This window comes from Pongo abelii, chromosome 2 (assembly GCF_028885655.2).
Source record: "Pongo abelii isolate AG06213 chromosome 2, NHGRI_mPonAbe1-v2.0_pri, whole genome shotgun sequence".
NCBI lineage: Eukaryota > Metazoa > Chordata > Mammalia > Primates > Hominidae > Pongo > Pongo abelii.
The window spans coordinates 136892322-136912704 of record NC_085928.1 but is presented as its reverse complement, the minus strand read 5'-3'; the positions used below and the strand labels follow the sequence as shown (position 1 = coordinate 136912704).

Genomic DNA, 20383 nt, shown 5'->3' with positions numbered 1-20383 from the left:
CCTTCTCTCTCTCTTGCTCTTGCTCTTGTTGTGTGATGTACCTGCTCCCTCTTTGCCTTCTGCCATGAGTGGAAGCTTCTTGAGGTCCTCACCAGAGGCAGATATTGGTGTCATGCTTGCATAGCCTGCAGAACCATGAGCCAATTCAATTATTTATTTTCTTTATAAATTACCCAGTCTTTAGGTATTTCTTTTTCTTTCTTTCTTTTTTTTTTTTTTTTTGAGACGGATCCTCGCTCTGTTGCCCAGGCTGGAGTGCAGCAGTGCGATCTCAGCTCACTGCAGGCTCCGCCTCCCAAGTTCACGCCATTCTGCTGCCTCAGCCTCCGGAGTAGCTGGAATTACAGACATGCGCCACCATGCCCGGCTAATTTTGTATTTGTAGCAGAGATGGGGTTTCACTACATTGGCCAGGCTGGTCTCAAACTCCCAAACTCAGGTGATCTGCCCGCCTCGGCCTCCCAAAGTGCTGGGATTACAGGTGTGAGCCACTGCGCCCGGCCTTTAGGTATTTCTTAATAGCAATGCAAAAATGACCTAACACCATTAGATTGAGAAATAGAAGAGGAATTTGGGAGCCAGTGGGCATTTTTGAATAGGAAAATGACATAATACAATGTGATTAGAAATATCAACCAGTTTTCTGGGTATCAGCTAGGAGAACAGAAAGAGGTAGGTAGGCTCATTAGGAGGCTTTGCCAGAGTTCAAGCATGAGTTACAAAGGCTGTGTACAGATAAGCACAGTGTACAGGGAGGAGGTGGAACCAAGAGAATCCCCAAGACCTGGTGAGGCCCTGGAGAAGGATGGGTGAGGAGTCGTAGAGATGGTGTGGTAGGCAGCTTCAAAGATGGCCTCCAGTGATCCTTGCCTCTTGGTGTTCATGCCTTTGTATAATCCTCTCCCATTGTGTGGGCTGGACCTAGTTACTTGGCAAAAGTGATGGGATGTGATAATTCTTTTGAGATTAGGTTACAAAAAGACCCTGGTTTCTGTCTTGCTCATCCTCTTTCGCACTCTCACTTGTTCACTGTCAAGGAAGACAAATTCCATGCTGTGTATTGTCCTACAGAGAGGCTCACGTGGTAAAAGGACTGAGGGTTCCCCCTGGCCAACAGTCAGCAAGAAACTGAGGTTTTCAGTTCAACAACCTTTAAAGAGCTGAATTCTACCAATAACCCGGTGAATGAACTTAGAAGTGCTCAAGTTCCCCACTCAAGGAAGTGGAGCCTTGAGATGACTGCAGTCCTGGCCAATTCCTCGATTACAACCTTGTGATTATAGCCTTGTGCTGCATAGTAAATTACCCTAAAATGTCGTGACTGAACACACATTTTATTATTTCACAAGTTTCTGTGAGTAGGAAATCTGGGTGTGGCTTGGCTGAGTCTTCTGGCTCTGTGAGGAGGTAGCAGTCATATCAAGGCTTGATTGGGAAGGATCCACATCCTAGTCTCCTCATGTGGTTGTTGGCAGAATTTAGTTCTCTGTGGGTGCTTGGACTGAGGCCCCAGTGTCTCACAAGCCATTGGCCAGAGGCTTCCCTTGGTTCTTTGCTATGTGAGCCTCTCCATAGAGTCTGTCACACTATGGCAGATTGATATATCAGAGCGAGCATGTGAGAAGACAAGAGAGAAAAGTTCTACCGAGAGAGAGTACTAGCAAGATGGAATTCCCCAGTTTTTTGTAACCTTATCACAGAAATGATGTCCCACTACCTTTGCTGTATTCTTCATTAGAATGTGCTAGAATGTGGTAGCCACTAGGTCCAGTCCACACCCAAAGGGAGGAGATTATACAATAGTGTCAATACCAGGGGGTGAGGATCAATGGGTACCATGTCAAAAGCTGCCTACCACATCGACAGATATTTATTGCATTTTTTGTTGTCTTACCAAAGGGCTTTAACCTCTGAGAGCGGGCTAGTGATTTGTTCATAATAAAAGGGCTTAATAAACATTTGTTTAAAAAATGAGATGATGTTTGCAAAGACTATTAGAAGTCTAACCCATTATTTAGACTTAGATGTTAACACATCGATGGTCTGCTCAATTGGTCAGCAGTTTAGTGGGGGAAGTACCTAGCTGCTTTGACAAAATTCTGACCTTAAGTACAAAAACCTAGTTCACTTCGTTGGATATAAGAGCCAACTTGTGCAGCTGTGCCATGTATAAAAGTGCCTGGTATGAGTAGGTGCTTAAATCCAGTCCATATTCCATTCCACTCACCAAGCTGTGTCCCCTGGCACAGGGCTGTGTCAATCTAGAGGAAAGGGTGTGTTTTTGAAATTTATCTACCCAGAGGGGATACTTTTTTTTATAAGCAGCACATCCCATCTGTGATCCTCTAGGGAAGTGTCAACCTTCATCTCCCTCCTCTTGTTTGCTTTCACCTGCTCTACCTGAACTATACCCTCCAAAATGGGCTTGAGGCAATGAGGGGGGACAATGTCCCATGCCATACCTGACTTCCTCTCCAGCTGCTGTGGGGATTAACTTCTGTTTTGGGAGGCCTTTGAGAGCCCAGGAGGGAAGGTGCTGTACAAACGCAGACAAATTCCATCATCTTTATTAAATTGCCAAGAAAATTCTATGCACACAGTAATACCACCCTTTCCTTGAGTACTGGGTCTGACCTGACAATAGCAAACAAACAGCAAGCTGTGATCTGTTTTTAATTCCAAATGAAAATCCACCCCAAATAGAGGCGAGAAGGAGAAAAAGCAGCTCAGCAACAATGTGTGCTTTGGCTGAGGAGCCCAGGAAGCCTTGCTTCTGTTAACCTCAGCCCAGCTCCCTCCCCAAAAGCTCGACTCACACCACTGGAATGGTTGTGTATTGAGGATAAGGATGTTGACAATAGGGTTTAAGCTGCATAAATAACTGCAAATTGCTGTTCGGCCCAGCAACTGCCAGAAAAATAAAAATGAGAGAGAGAAAAGAGATGATAGAAGGAGCATAAGTTGTGGGGAGGAAGGGCTGGGAAGTAAGTAATGTGGAATCTGGCAACCGGCTCTGAGTGTAAAGGCACTCTGACAAGGTGATCACAGGCCACCCACAATTGTTACACAGCTATAAGAAGTTATTTTGACAGGACATGTGGCACACTTCAAATAGAGGACTCAAACCCCCAAATGATTAGTAATATGTTGCAGTAAAGTTCTGGTTTAAAGAACAAGCTATTATAACTGAGGGGTAGAACATATATAATCTCCAAATATTCTTTTTGTAATTTCCATTCAGTTCTGTCAGTTGTGATGTGAGAAGAAAGGAAAGACATACAAGTGGTTTATAAGAAAAAGGAAAAATACCAGTGAAGGCTGCCATTTTGTGCTCCTCAGTCCTCTTGCTTTCTCTTGGTACAATTTTCAATGGGTTCTCCAATGTTCTTCCTTAAAGAACTCTTCCAGGGTATGCCACAGGATGCAGCAAAAGTGAAAAAGACTAGACCACTGCATGGGTGCTACTTCAGGTCAGGTGTTTATGTATGACTTGTCACTCTACCCCAGTCTCTTGGCTTCCGGTCCTTTCCAATCTCCATCTCACCTCTTTGTTCCATTTTCCCACTCATAATAATTAACTCTTTGCTTGAAACCACGCAGTCTTTCTCCTCCTTGGAGTCTTCTTTGAAACTCAACAACTGCAGAAAAGCATTTTGTCAAATTGTAGCAGGAGAATTTCAGGTGAGAAAAAAAATAAAGATCCATAGATGGCATGTATATTGAATACAAGGATAAAAAGAGATGCAGGTCAGAAATTCTAGACTCTGCATCCCTGTTGATTTGTGTGCCCACTATCCTCCCTGCTTCTGCCATGACCTTGTTCTAAGAACCATTTTCTTCTTTTTTTTAACACCAGATTTGTGCAGAAGATGTAGTTTTCTTTCATGACCACATGCCTGGTCATAGATTATTGGTGGGGTGGTGGTCATTTAACAAAACTTGGCCTATCAGCTAGATCTTGCAGTCTAACAAAACTATAAGAGAACTTGGTGGCTTAACATAATAATCAATTATTCTCACTCATGGGTCTGAGGGTCAGATGGGCTGGCTCTACTTCATGCTGCAGGTCTGCTGATGGCTGAGGTGGCTCTGTTCAATGCATACTTATTCTGGGGTCCAGGCTGGAGAAGCAGCAGCTACCTGGGAAAAGCATCTCTCCAAGCAGTGGCAGAACTGTAAGAGGGCAAGTAGAAACACACGGTGATTCTTAAGGTTTAGGTTTGGCAATCATATACTGTCACGTTCACCCACATTTCACTGGCCACTGCAAATACATGACTGAGTACCCAACATCACTTGGGAGTAGGGGATGTTATACTCTACTTCTGTGAGACCATGGCAACAAAAATGGAAGCCAACAAGTTCAATCTATTACTGTGAATAATTCCCTGGTATTTTTCACATTGGGGCTGAGGACAAGAGCCAACCCTTATGGAATGCTTGGTGTTTAAATAGAAAGCGCAGGAGCTTTTATTGCCACGTGACTTGCCATACAGAGGGAGCCTTTTTACAGTGACAGTGATTGAAGGTGGCCCATGGAAAGTGGCAGAGACAAGAAAGAGAAAAAGAGATTCCAGGTGGCCCTTGAGTCTCTGGTTTATTTCTTCCTGTGGCTCAGCTGCTCCTACTCCCCTGCCCATCTGTGACTTGATTGGTCAACCCTTCCATAGATTACATGTCCAATGTCCATCCAAAACCAACTTTTTTGTTGTTGCTTATATTAGTTTGATTAACTTCTATTACTCAGAAACAAAACGTATTCAGACTAATACATATACTCTGGGTCTCCATAGCAATTAGATATGAAAAGAGTTGTTTTTAGACTATGTAGTGATTTCTATGACAAATATGCATAACTCCTGTATGTGTATTTTTACAGTTGACCTTCCTCTTCTCTTCCCACTGCATGTTGTATAAATTATTAAGTCTTTTGGCTGAAAGCACATGCCTGCAACCAGAAGAATTTGGAATATCCCTTCAGAAGATCATTTGGGCTGGAAAAAGAAACCTGAAGGGAAACTGAAATGAAAGGCAGGATGGTAATGAAAAGAGATCAGGGCTGGGAATTAGAAGAGCTGGCTGTCACTAAGTAGTTGAATAATCTTAGGCTGACCTTTTTGCCTCCCAGAGGCTCTGTTTGTTCTCTGCATATTAGGGAAGATAATTCTGGACCATAGAGAAGCTGTGAGGATCAAAGAAAACTGTAGGTGGGAAGATGTTTTGTATACTTTAAGCATTATGTTAACAAATGAATCATTTATCCATTCATACATTCACCAACTATATATTAGTTGTATAAATATGTCAGGAATTATGTCAAGTGTTGGACATGATTTCAAAAACAGACATGATTCCTGCCTTTATGGAGCTGACAGTCTAGAAAGGAGCAGACCATAAACAAATAAATAAGGTAAAGTGTATGAGTTTAGGATTAAAAACTACTGGTGTGTGTCGGCCGGGAGCGGTGGCTCACACCTGCAATCCCAGCACTTTGGGAGGCCGAGGCAGGCAGATCACGAGGTCAGGAGATAGAGACCATCCTGGCTAACATGATGAAACCCATCTCTACTAAAAATACAAAAAATTAGCTGAGTGTTGTGGCAGACGCCTGTCCCAGCTACTCTGAAGGCTGAGGCAGGAGAATGGCATGAACCCAGGGGGCAGAGCTTGCAGTGAGCCAAAATCGCGCCACTGCACTCCAGCCTGGGTGACAGAGCAAGACTCTGTCTCAGAAAACAAACAAACAAACAAACAAAAAACCCCAGAAAACTTCTGGTGTTTGCCAATGGGATGTTCCTGAGTTATGCCAGTCATTAAGTATTTGAATATCTGCCTGGATGAGTGTCATGGCAGGGCCCACTCCATCTCTTTACTCTTACTAAAGTCCCCTCCCTTGCCACTGGAGACTTGGGGAATTGGTGCTCTGGACTCGGGGATAGGGCTGGTTGGGAGAGGAAAGCACCTGGCCAGTGCTTTTTAGGCTCACAGTCAAGGCTCTGGGACTTTGTATTAGTCTGTTTTTATGCTGCTGATAAAGACATACCTGAGACTGGGCAATTTACAAAAGAAAGAGGTTTAATTGGACTTACTGTTCCACATGGCTGGAGAGGCCTCACAATCATGGCAGAAGGTGAAAGGCATATCTTACATTGCAGCAGGCAAGAGAGAGAAAGAGAGCCAAGTCAAACGAGTATCCCTTTATCAAACCATCGGATCCTGTGAGACTTATCCACGAGAACAACATGGGAGAAACTGCTTCCATGGTTCTATTATCTTCCACCAGGTCCCTCCCACAACACGTGGGAATTATGGGAGTACAATTCAAGATGAGATTTGGGTGGGGACACAGAGCCAAACCATATCAGACTTTCTTTAGGGCTTATTAAAGTATTATAAAGTATCAACTGTAATGTTGCTAATAAAGAATGTCAAATTGATTCAGAGAATTTGGAGTTATTTAATTAGACTTGTAAATGGCCTGTGGAAAAAATGCTTCCTCACTTGGGAAAAATCTTTACTTGGGCAGCATTGTTATAGCCTGAATTCCTACCTGACACCGGAGTATGACCCTTCAGAAAAATGACAGTGATTAACCTACACAATACTTTGAGTGCAAAGTATTGTGAAGGGGCTGTTCAACTGGTATGTCATTTAAGAATCTTAGCTGCAAGCAATTAGAGGGTGACTTAACAAAAGATGATTGGATTGCCCAAGAATTGTTGGGATAGCTGGAGAGCCAGGACTGAGGCTAGGCCAACATTGAGCAATGACAAAAACTATGCTGCAGGATATGCCTGATAAGGAAACTGCTTCCATTGCTGCTGCCTCATTTGCAAAAGAGGAACCTACATCTTCATCACTGCTGCCATTCCATAGAGGTTACTTCTGGGCCAGGCACTAAATCTTGCAAAACTTAGAAACTGCTGCTGCCACCACTGAAAACCAGATGCTTCCAGCACCACTGTACCAGCAAAAACTGAAGTTTCACACTGAGCGTCTTTCCTCATGAATGCTTCTGAGTTGAAATCTAAGGTTGTAGTGTCTGTTGAGTGGATCCTTGGGGGAGCCTGGGTTGTTTGCCTGTGTCTTAACTGCAGGAAGGCTTGGAATTTGAATTCTGACTCCATTGGGGAAGTGGCACTCATAACATGGGAATTCCTCCAAATACAGAAAGACTATTAAAAGATGAATACGAATATGTGAATATGATTGGTATTTATTACCTGTGGTTTGCCCCCTCTGACCACCAAAATCTTAGCTTGGGGAAGGACTACCAGGGACATACAACAGTAGATAATATTTCTTGGAAGGATTTTTAGTTTTGAAGGCAACAAAAGGATTTGTTGAGAATTTTGTAATGAGAACTATAGATGTCTTTCTCATCATGTTTTATCCAATGCATAATAAAGTATATACTGTAGGTTCTGAGTCCAGTTCCCAGTTTCCCTTCACTAAGAGAAATCAGTGTGATTAGAAGAGTCTCTGAACTGGGCCAGCCTAGATTGCCCTCTGAAGACTCCTGCCACTCTCTGCTCTTGCTTGGAACATCTCATTTCTCACTTCTCATAACTTTCTTCCTCTGTGTGGCTGGTAGGAAGAAATGGAAGTTAGAGATGGAAGCCTGTACTTACACATTGCCAAAGGAATGCTCAGAGATCAAGATATTTAGAAAACGAAAGAAAATTAACTTGCAAAGAGTGCAAGGGAGTCAGAGTTCAGAAGGACTGGCTGGCTAGTCAGTTATAACAAAAACATAACTATTACTTAGAGGAAAAACTGCTAAATTATCAGTTACCAATAATTTATTAATCTATGACAAAAACAGCAATTTGCTCACATGATTATATCCACAAAGGTCATGATACATCTTTAGACACCAGCTTAGGCAAAGTTAGAGATAAAATTATTTTCGTTAGAGTTACGTGTTTACAGGAACCATTAAAGACTTTATTATTTTAGGGACTAGAAGCATACAAGATGATCATGGTGGTTTTAAAATCTGTCTACAGGCTGGGCGTGGTGGCTCACTCCTATAATCCCAGCACTTTGGGAAGCTGAGGTGGGCGGATCACTTGAGGTCAGGAGTTCGAGACCAGGCCTGGCCAACATGGTGAAATTCCATCTCAACTAAGAAAATACAAAAATTAGCTGAACGTGGTGGTTCACGCCTGTAATCCCAGCTGTTTGGGAGGCTGAGGCAGGAAAATCGCTTGAACCTGGGAGGTGGAGGTTGCAGTGAACTGAGATTGCTCCACTGCACTCCAGCCTGGGTGACAGAGTGAGACTGTGTATCAAAAAAAAAAAAAAAAAAATCTGTCTACAAATTCTTTGAAAACATCCTTTCAAACGGTGGAGCCTCATTTCTTTTCAACTGATTGTGGGCCAGACTTAATGAATTGCTTCTGAATAATAGTATGTGGCAGAAGAGATGGTGAATGACTTTTGATATTAGGTTATGACAAGCATTGTAGCTTCCACCTTGTTTGCTCTTGGATCATTACCTCTGGAGGAAGCCAGCTGTCAAGTCAAGGGGGCACTCAAGCAGCCCTATGGGAAGATCATGTGGTGAGAAGCTGAAACCTCCTACAGACAACCAGCACTAACTCATCAGGCACGTGAGTGAGTCACCTTGAAAGTGGATCCTCCAGCCCCAGACAAAAATGTAAGTGCAACCTCATGAGAGACCCTGATCCAGAACCACCCACCTAAGCTACTCTTGGATTTCTGACTCAAAGAAACCGTGAGAAAATAAATGTTTTCTGTTAAGCTACTTAATTTCAGGTTAATTTATAATGTAGATAACTAATAATATGAGCCTGTTGTTTTTGCTTTATCATGGAGTGCAGAGTATTGTGGTAGTCCTTATTGTTTTTGATTGTGTTATGTACTATGCTTAGACATATTGGAAGCAGGGCAGAATCTCAGCATCTGGCCTAATATGAGCAGTCCAACCCACATTTATAAGGCTGTGCATTGGGGTATTAGGCACCAATAAGGTGCTAATAACAGACTACTTCTTTGTGTAGCTGATGCAGGCATATCACAGCATGATAGGGGCACCCAGCAGGGAAAGAGTCAGGCTATTAGACTCCCACACTCTTAAGGGCAAGGATCATACTTGTTTTGTTTACTCCCATATGCTCTAATGCCAAACGCAGTACCTGGCACATAATAGGAACTCAATAATTTGTCGAATAAATGAGTTCCTGAGTGCCAGATGATAATACCACCAAAATACTATCAAAATCCCACCTAGGCACTCATAGAGATACTTATGTACTATCTCTACAAATTGTACTCTTTGGTGGTTGTATTCTTTCTGCAGTATAGCATTCTTACTGCAGGAACAGATCTCTTCTTACTGGAGTATAAACTGAATACAAATTCTTTCGATTTGGAAAACATGTCACTTGTGTAACACCATCAAATATTCTGCAGGGAGTGGTAGACTGGGACATTCCATTTAATCACCTCCTGCCCAATATCAGTTGAATTTATACTAGGGCCATGAGCTGATAAAGCATCAGGAACTTAGCTTCCAAAAACCCACTATTGTCATGTCTTCCAAATATTATGATAATGGTATTGGATCACTTGGTAATTGAAATTGAAAACAAATGTAATTAATTACATAATTTTGAACTGTTTAGATTGAATTCTTCTCAAGTTACATCATCACTCTCATGAAAGGAATAAAGGATTGAATTAATTCTCTGCTTTTGCTTGACTTACATCTGAAACTTATGCCTAGTAGTGGTACACACCACAGATTTTCTTTAAAAATGTTTTCTTATTTTTAATTTTTATGGGTACATAATAGATATATATATATTCATGGAGTACATGAGATATTTTGATACAGGCATACAGTGTGTAATAATCACATCACTGGCAAATCGGGTATCCATCACCTTAAGCGATTACCCTTTCTTTGTGTGATAAACAATCCAATTATATTATTTTAGTTATCTTAAAATGTACAATTAAATTATTGATTATAGTCCTTCTGTTGTGCTATCAAATATCAGATCTTAGTCATTCTTTCTATTTTTGTACCCATTAACCATCTCTACCCCACTCCCCCAACTATCTTTCCCACCCTCTAGTAACAATCCTTCTATTTTCTGTCCACATTATTTTACTTGGCTTAATTTTTAGCTCCCACAAGTAAGAGAGAACATGCGGAATTTGTCTTTCTGTGCCTGGCTTATTTCACTTAATGAGCTCCAGTTCATCCATGCTGTTGCAAATGCCAGGATCTCATTCTTTTTTTTATGGCTGCATAGTACTCTATTGTGTATATGTGCCACATTTTCCTCATCCATTCATCTGTTGATGGACAGCTAGGTTGCTTCTGAATCTTGGCGATTGTGAATAGTGCTGCAATAAACATGGGAGTGCTGATATCTCTTCAATATACTGATTTCCTTTCTTTGGGGTATATACCTAGGAGTGGAATTGCTGGATCATATGGTAGCTCTATTTTTAGTTTTTTGAGGAACCTCCCATCTGTTCTCCATAGTGGTTGGATGAATTTACATTCCCATGAATAGCGTACAAGGATTCCCTTTTCACCACTTCCTTGCCAGCGTTTGTTATTGCCTGTCTTTTGGATATAAGCCATTTTAACTGAGGCAAGATGATATCTCATTGCAGTTTTGATTTGCATTTCTCTGATGATAAATGATGTTGAGCACCTTTTAATATACCTGTTTGTCATTTATATGTCTTCTTTTGAGAAATGTCTATTTAGATCTTTTGCCCATTTTTTGGTCAGATTATTAAATTTTTCTCTGATAGAATTGTTTGAACTCCTTATATATTCTGGCTATTAGTCCCTCGTCAGAAGAATAGTTTGTAAATATTTTCTCCCTTTCTGTGGGTTGTTTCTTCACTTTGCTGATTGTTTCTTTTGCTGTGCAGAAGCTTTTTAACTTGATGTAATCTCATTTGCCAATTTTTGCTTTGGTCTCCTGTGCTTGTGGAGTATTATTCACAAAATCTTTGCCCAGTGCAATGTCCTGGAGAGTTCTCTCAAATTTTTTTTGTAGTAGTAGTTTCATGATTTGAGGTCTTATATTTATGTGTTTAGTTCATTTTGGTTTTATTTTTGTATATGATGAAAGAGAGGGGTCCAGTTTCATTCTTCAGCATATAGATATCCAGTTTTCCTAGCACCATTTATTGAAGAGACTGTCTTTTGCCCAATGTAAGTTTTTGGCATCTTTGTAAAGAACGAATGCACTATGGATGTGTGGATTTGTTTCTGGGTTTTCTATTCTGTTTCACTGGTCTATATGTCTATTTTTATGCCAGTACCATGCTATTTTGGTTACTATAGCTCTGTAGTATAACTTAAAGTCAGGTAATATGATTTCTCCAGTTTTGTTCTTTTTGCATAGGATAGCTTTGGCTATTCTGGGTCTTCAGTGGTTTCATATACATTTTAGGATTGTTTTTTCCATTTCTGTGAAGAATGTCATTTTTAAAATAGGGATTGGATTGAATCTGTTGATTGTTTTGGGTAATATGGACATTTTAGCAATATTGATTCTTCCAATCTATGAATATAGAATATCTTTTCATTTTTGGGGTGTTCTCTTCAATTTCTTTCATCAGTGCTTTGTAGTTTTCATTGTAGAGATCTTTCACTTCTTTGGTTAAATTAATTCCTAGGTACTTAATTTTATTTTACTGGTATTACTTTCTTGATTTCTTTTTCAGATTGTTTCCCATTGGCATATAGACATGCTATTGGTTTTTGCACATTGATTCTGTATTCTGCAACTTTACTGAATTTGTTTATTAGTTCTAATAGTTTTCCTGTAGATTCTTTAGTATTTTCCAAATATAAGGTCATGTCATCTGCAAACAATGATAATTTGACTTCTTCCTTTCCAATTTGGATGCATTTATTTCTTTCTCTTGTCTGGTTGCTGTAGCTAAGACTTCTAGTACTATGTTGAATAACAGTGGTGAAAAAAGGCATCCCTGTTGGTTCCAGATCTTACAGGAAAGGCTTTCAGTTTTTGCCCATTCAGCATGATACTAGGTGTGAGTCTGTCATATATGGCTTTTATTATGTTGAGATATGTTCTTTCTACATCCAGTTTTTTGACAGTTTTTTATCATGAAGGGATGTTGAACTTTATCAAATGCTTTTTCAGCATCAATTCAAATGATCACATGGTGGTTTTTGTCCTTCATTCTGCCGATATGATGCATCACATTGATTTATTTGCATATGTTGAACCATCCTTGCATTCCTGGGATCAATCCCACTTGGCTACGATGAATGATCGTTTTAATATGTTGTTAAATTCAGTTTGCTGGTATTTTTTTGAGGATTTTTGCATCAATATTTGTCATGGATAATGGCCTTTCATTTTCTTTTTTTGATATGTCTTTATCTGGTTTTTCTATCAGTATAATACTGGCCTCACAGAATGAGTTTGAAAGTATTCTCTTCTCTATTTTTTGGAATAGTTTGAGTAGGATTGATATTAATTCTTCATTAAATGTTTGGTACAATTCAACAGTGAAGCTCTCAGGTCCTGGGCTTTTCTTTACTGGGACATTTTTGTTTATTACAGCTTTGATTTCCTTACTTGTTATTAGTCTGTTCACCTATTGGATTTCTTCATGGCCCAATCTTGGTAAGTTGTATGTGTCTAGGAATTTACCCATTTCTTTTAGGTTTTTCTTATTGGCATATAATTGCTCATAGTAGCCTCTAACAGTCTTTTGAATTTCTGCAATATCAACTGTAATATTTCCTTTTTCATTTCTGATTTTATTTATTTGGGTCTTCTCTCTTTTTTTCTTAGTTATTCTGGCTAAAGGTGTGTCAATTTTATTTATCTTTTCAAATAACCAACTTTTCATTTCGTTGATCTTTTGTATTTTCTTCATTTCAATTTCATTTATTTCTGCTCTGATCTCTATTATTTATCTTCTTCTACTGATGTTTGATTTTTCTCTTGCTCTTCTAATTCTTTAAGATGCATTATTAGGTTGTTTATTTGAAGTTTTACTACTTTTTTTGATGTAGGCACTTAATAGTTATAAACTCTCCTCTTAGTAGTCCTTTTGCTATATCCCACAGGTTTTGATATGTTGTATTTCCATTAATATTTGTTTCAAGAAATTTTTCAATTTTCTTTTTAATTTCTTCATTGACCCATTGGTCATTCAGGAGCATATTATTTAATTTCTATGTATTTGTATAGTTTTCAAAATTCCTCCTATTATTGATTTCTATTTTTATTCCATGTGGTCAGAGAAGAGATTTGATATTATTTCCAATTTTTGAATGTTTTAAGACTTGTTTTGTGGCCTAACATATGGTCTATACTTGAGAACAATTCATGTGCTGAGGAGAAGAATGTGTATTTTGCAGCAGTTGGATGAAATGTTCTGAAATATCTATTAGGTCCATTTGGTCAAAGTGCAGATTAAGACAGATGTTTCTTTGTTGATTTTCTCTCTGGGATATCTGTCCAATGATGAAAGTGGGGTGTTGAAGTCTCCAGCTATTACTATATTTGGGCATATCTCTCTTTTTAACTCTAATAATATTTGCTTTATCTATCTGGGTGCTCCAGTGTTGGATGAATATACATTTACAATCATTATATCTTCTTGCTGAATTGACCAGTTTATCATTATGACCTTCTTTGCCTGTTTTTATAGTTTTTGTCTTGAAATCTATTTAGTATGATATAAGTATAGCTACTCTATAGCTACTCCTGCTCATTTTTGGTTTCCATTTGCATGAAATATTATTTTCCATGAAATATTATTTTCCATCCCTTTATTTTCAGCCTATGTGTGTCTTTATAGGTGAAACATATTTCTTGTCAGCAACAGATCACTCAGTGTTTTAAAAATTCATTTAGGTACTCTATGTCCTTTGGAGAGTTTAGTTCATTTATATTCAATGTTATTATTGATAAGTAAGGACTTACTCTTGCCCTTTTGTCATTTGTTTTCTGGTTGTTTTGTAGTCTCCTCTTCCTTCTTTCCTTCCTATCTTCCTTTTGGTGAAGGTGATTGTCTCTGGTTGTATGTTTTAATTTCTTTAATTTTTATCAGTTCATCTTTTAGTCTTTCTATTCTACCTATATGTAGTTTTTACACCACAATTACAGTGTTATACTATTCTGTGTTTTTCTGTGTAGTTACTATTACCAGTGAGTTTTCTACCTTTAGATAATTTCTTATTGCTCAATAAAATCCTTTTTTTTTTTTTTAAGATTAAAGAACTCTCTTTAGTATTTCTTGTAGGACAGTTTTGGTGTTGTTGAAATCCCTCAGCTTTTGTTTGTCTGGGAAAGTCTGTATTTCCCTTTCATGTTTGAAGGATATTTTCACCCAATATACTATTATAGGGTAAAATTATTTATCTTCAGCACTTTAAATATGTCGTACCACTCTCTGCTGGCCTGTATGGTTTCTGTTAAAAAGTCTGCTGCCAGACGTATTAAAGCTCCATTGTATGTTATTTGTTTTTTTTTTCTCTTCCTGCTTTTAGGATCCTTTCTTTATCCTTGACCTTTGGGATGTTGATTATTAAATACCTTGAGGTGGTTTTCTTTGGGCTAAATCTGTTTGGTGTTCTATAACTTTCTTGTACTTGGCTATTGATATCTTTCTCTAGGTTTTGAAAGTTCTTTGTTTTCATCCCTTTGGATAAACTTTCTTCCCCTATCTCTCTCTCTCTCTCCCTCCTCTTTAAGGCCAGTACCTGTTAGATTTGCCCTTTTGGGGCTATTTTCTAGAGTTTGTAGGTATGCTTCATTGTTTTTTATTATTTTTTTTTATTTTCTCTTCTCTCCTGTCTGTGTATTTTCAAATAGCTTATATTCAAGCTCACTATTTTTTTTTCTGCTTGATCAATTCTGCTATTAAGAGACTCTGATGCATTCCTCAAGATGTCAATTGCATTTTAACTCCAGAATTTCTGATTTTTTTTTTAATTATTTCAATCTCTTTGTTAAATTTATCTGATAGAATTCTGCATTCCTTCTCTGGGTCATCTTGAATTTCTTTGTGTTTCCTCAAAACATCTTTTTTGAATTATCTGAAAGGTCACATTATCTCTGTCTCTCTAGATTGTTCCCTGGTGACTTATTTAGTTTATTTTGTGAGGTTATATTTTCCTAGATGATCTTGATGCTTGTGGATGTTCACCTGTGTCTGGGCATTGAAGAGTTAGATATTTATTGTAGTCTTCACAGTCTGGGCTTGTTTGTACCCATCCTTGTTGGGAAGGCTTTCCAGGTATTTGAAGGGAGTTTGGTGTTGTGATCTTTTTGGTCACTGCAGCCATATCCTCATTAGGGGACTCCCCAAGTCCAGTAATGCTGTGTTTCTTGCAGTCTTATAGAGGTACCACCTTGGTGATCTTGGATAAGATCCAGAAGAATTCTCTGGATTACTAGGCAGAGACCCTTATTCTCTTCCCTAAGTTTTTCCCAAATAACCAGAGTCTCTCTCTTTCTGTGCTGAGCTTCTTGGAGCTAGGGGGAGGGGTGACACAAGCACCCCTGTGGCCCCCACCACTGCAACTCTGCTAGGTCAGACCTGAAGCCAGCATAGCACTGGATCTCACTAAAGGCCATTGTAGCCACTATATGGCTACTGCTTATGTTTGCTCAAGGCCCTAGGTCTCTACAATCAGCAGGTGGCAAAGCCAGTCAGTCTTGTGTCCTTCCCTTGAGGGTAGAAAGTTCCCCCGGGTCCCAGGTGGGTCCAGAAATGCTGTCTGGGACCTAGGGCCTGGAGTTGGGAACCTTAAGAATCTACCTGGTGCTCTATTCTACTGCAGCTGAGCTGGCACCCAAGTCCTAAGATGAAGTCCTTCCCACTCTTGCCCCCGCTTTCCGTTAGCAGTGGAGTCTTTCCTTATGGCCACCACCACTACAGGTCTGTGGGGAGTATTGCCAGGCTACCAATGAATATCACTTAGGGCCCAAGGGCTCTTTGGTCAGCTTGTTGTAAATGCTTTCAGGCCTAACAGACTCACTCTTCAGGGTAGTGGGCTCCCCTCTGGCCCAAGGCAGGTCTAGAAATACCATCCAAGAGCCAAGGCATGGAATCAGGGACCCCAAGAGCCCAATTGATGCTCTATCCCACTGTGGCTGAGCTGATACCTAAGCTGCAAGACAAGGTCCCCTTTACTCTTCTCTTTGCTTTTCTCCAGCAGGAGTCTCTTTCTGTAGCCACTACACTGGGAATGTGCTGGGTCACACCTGAAGCCAGCACATCTCTGAGTCTCATCGAAGGCCCATGGTGAGTACCACCTGGCTACCACTGCTGACTCTTTAGTCAGCAGGTAATGGATCTTGCCAGGACTAGGTCCTTCCCTTCAAAGCAGCAGGTTCCCTTCTTGCCTAGGGTATGTCTAGAAATGTCATCTGGGAGCGAGGGCCTGGAATGGGTGCCTCAGGACTCTGCCTGATGCCCTATCATACTGTGACTGAGCTTGTATCCAAGTTGAAAGACAAAATCTTCTCTACTCTTCCCTTTCCTTTCCTTGAGCAGAAGAAAAAATCTTTTGGAGCTGCCAGCTACACTAGGCTGGAGAAAAGGTGGCACAAGCACTCTCTTGGCTGCCTCACCTGGTGTTTCACTAGGTTATGTGCCCCCTAAGTCCACTGACTCCAAGCCTAGCACAGCACTAGGACCTCCCTAGGAGTTGCAGTCCTTGTGGCCTAGACTTCAAGTTTATTTAGAATCCCAGAGCCATTTAGCCTGTTGTGGTGAGGCTTGCCAGAACCTAAGTTTTGACCACTGGGATGGACGATTCTCCTCTGGCTAGGGCTAGCCTAAATGCTTCCTCTGTAGGTGTCTGCAGAGTTCTGCCTGGTGTTGCTTTCTGCTGTGACTGGGCAGAACTGAGTTCTATTGCAAAGTCCCACAGTCACTGTGCTCTCCCTCCCACAAGTACAGAGATTCTCTATGCCATGTGGCTGCTACTGGGAGATGGGGGGGTGGTGTTGTTGGTAATACAGGATTATTTTTCCTACCATCTTCAGTGTCTCTTTCAGTGATATCAAGTTAAAACCAGGTCCTGTGATTGCTCAACTGGTTTTTGATTCTTATGATGGTGCTACACATCTACACATCTTATGATGTGTAGATAGTTGTTAAATTTGGTGTTCTTGCGAGGGGGACAATCGGTAGAGGCTTCTATTTGGCCATTTTGCTCTGACTCAGCATGAATTTTCTGATTCATTTCTTACCAGTCAGTAATCCGTGTGGTCTGTAAATATATGCATATTGGATCTCTGACCTAAAAAATGCCTACTAGAGTACTTGGCACAGAGTAGGTGCTGTAAGTATTTGATAGATAATGAATGAATGCATTGAATGAATGAAAACAATGCAGATATTTATTTACTGGCAAGTTATTTTCTTTCCTTATATGCAGCAGAAAATGACCTGGCAGTATAATAAGGCACTGTGGTAAAGTGGAATGAAGATTGAGCTTATTGGCTCTGTTAGGGCCAATTTGATCATCGTACATTGTAGGCCAGTGTCTATATACCATGAGCATTTCAAAGATCTAAAAGCGTTTGAGAACTGAAAAAAGTAATTTATTTAACCATTCCTTTATTGGATGTTAATTTTGCTTCCTAGCATCTTGTTATTAGATATGAGGCTGAAGAGAGTAACTTTGTACATAGTCATTTTGTATGGGTACCAGTATATCTCTAGGATAAATATCTAAATGAGAAAATGCCAGGTCAGTGGTCTTATGAATTTTTAATTTTGATAGCTATTACCAAATTGCTTTCCATAAGTTTATTAACTTACATTTCCACCAGCACTGTATGAGATTGCCTATTTCCCCATAGCCTTACCAACAGATGGTATTATTAAATTTTGAAGTTTTGCTAGCCTGATACATGGATGCTCTATATTTTAGGAATTCATGGCCTTGTTATGGGAAAAGCACTGTCTGTCTGTCTGTCTGTATTTATTTATTTATTTATGTTTTTGCTTTATTGTTACAAAATGAATCTGAGGAAGACGTTAGAAAAGGAAAAACATTTATTTTTCTTATTAATGAATTTATTTATCTATATGCCTCATTGTTCCAAAAAAAATCTGAATCTGAGGATATTTATAAAAGATTTCTAATAATATAGGATAAAACATAAAAAGATAAAAAAATTAGATAAAGAGAAAAAGTGGGTGTGGAATTCTGATAAAGGTTTGGTCGCTATACAAATGCTTATATCATTAGGTTCCATATAGTTGCTGAAGAAGTATTATAAATGTGACTGTGAGTTCCCTGGCAGCCAATGTAAAGGTGGAAATTTGGTTAGTTTTAAGAGTCACAGTGACAATAATACTAATAATAAATCAGCTGTTTAGGAGAAGTACAACATTTTCTTTTGCTGGAATGTCCTCCCCCCTTTTCTATGTGGCAAATTCCTATCAAATAGGAATCTAACTCTCAATGAATCCTTCCTTGATTAATCTATGTACTTTGCTGTTTCTTTGCTCCCACAGATCTTTGTACGAACCTCAGTTCTAACACTTGTTATGTTCACTTGGAGGTACAGCTTATTGGCTCAACAAATGGGCTTTGGAGTCATATGCTTGAGTTCACATTCCAATTACTCCTTTCATGGACTGCTGACTTTAGTCATTTTACATAACCCATGGGCATGTAACATGAGCAAGAAAATAAATGTCTATGTAACTTTTCTAAGCTCATGTTTCCTCAATTGTAAAATGGGACTACTAGTAGTATCTGCCTTAAAAAGACTGATGTGAAGATTAAATGAGATTATGTGGGTAGAACACTTAATACCTTGCTAATTAATGTGGTAAACGATCATAAGTAATAGCTGCAATGGTTTTATGTCTATCATCCTAACAAGCTACTTACACTATCTGCTCTCTGGGTTCTTGCAGGTGAATACAACCTTTAACAGCTACATGATATTCTTTGAATTGCTAATACTGGATTCATCTGGAAGAAATACTAAAATCCAAATTCAAGGAAATGAAAAAATTTCACAGGGCCTGAATTTCCATTCAGGACCTATCCCTTTGATGTTGGCATTTTCACAGCTGTGGCCAGATGGCAATCTTCTCTATTTCAGGGGAGGTGAATCAGAAGATTCTAAATGTCAGTTTGCTTTCAGATGCAGTCTTGGAAGGAAGACCTTTGCAATCAATGAACGTGTTTCTACAGTATAATATCAAGCCCACGTAGATTGGTTTGTCTTGCATACATAGTCATTAACACCTATGGTATCTCAGTTTAATCAACTATGATTTCACAGTAGCTAAGGGATGCATAAGCTTATCAGCCAGTTTTCATGTTTACTTTTAATGATATTAATTGACATTCCAAAACTCTAAGGTGAAGGAGCCTTCTAAAATTCCTTCTCTGACAAATGTCCCAGGGCCTTCATGTATTAGTCAAGATGAGCTAGGTTATACTGCAGTAACAAACAATTCTAGAATCTCAGTGACTTCTTGTTCATGTTACATATCTGTGAGTTTTCAGGTGGCCCTTTCTCATCATATTTACTCAGGGATCCAGGCTGACAAGTGCTTCCATGATTACCATGGCAGGGGAAAGCAAAACAAAACAAAAAGAGAAACAAACACAAAAACAGGGTGAATGGCATACTGACTATTAATCCTTCTGTCCAGAAACGATACTTTTCACTGCCATGAACATTTCATTGGCCAAAGAAAGTCAAATGGCTAACATTAAAAAGGGAATTGTACCTGAAATAAGGAGAAAGAGGAGCTTGTTAACCTGGCAATACCAATATTTAGCTATTATAGAACACTCACTAAATGTCTCAGTTCTTCTAAGCGCATTATCTCATTTACTTCATAGCAACCTTATGAGGTAGGATGACAGACTCTCCTTGCTTATTAAAATCCATTTCTCCCTTTTCTCAAAACAATAGAGCTGGACACATGGACTTCCAACTAGCCACTATATTTCCCAGCTTCCTTTGAAGCACATGAACATGTTAGGGCCAATATGTGAGTGTAAATGTTGAGTGCAACTATAGGTCACCTCCTTAAAGGAAAATCCCTTTGTCCTGGGCCAGTGTTCTATTTCCATTCCTTCGAGATGGAATTCTATGACCCAACCTCCACAAAGAAGATGAGGACAATGACCTAGGGGAAGGTAGAGTAACAAGATGGAGGGCACGTGGGTGTGTGAATGGGTGAGTAGAGCAGAACCTCTCCACTACTGGATCCACTGCCACATGAGAAAAAACTTGTATCATCTTTAAGCCACTGTATTTTTGTGGCATTCTATTTTCTCCAATTAATTTGAGGTAGGCATATTATCCTCCCATTTTACGAATTAGAAACTGAGGCACAAACAGTTGAA

The 20383-nt window shown here is 39.5% G+C and overlaps 1 long non-coding RNA gene across 1 annotated transcript; it reads right to left on the bottom strand.

Moving 5' to 3' along the window:
- Window positions 1–3309: 3309 nt before the first annotated feature.
- Window positions 3310–6172, bottom strand: LOC129058626 (uncharacterized). Its single transcript, XR_008523883.2, has 3 exons — window positions 6090–6172; window positions 4021–4173; window positions 3310–3638 (listed from the first exon to the last, which is right to left on the bottom strand). It is a non-coding gene; the product is annotated as an uncharacterized LOC129058626 (long non-coding RNA).
- Between the last annotated feature and the right edge of the window lie 14211 nt (window positions 6173–20383).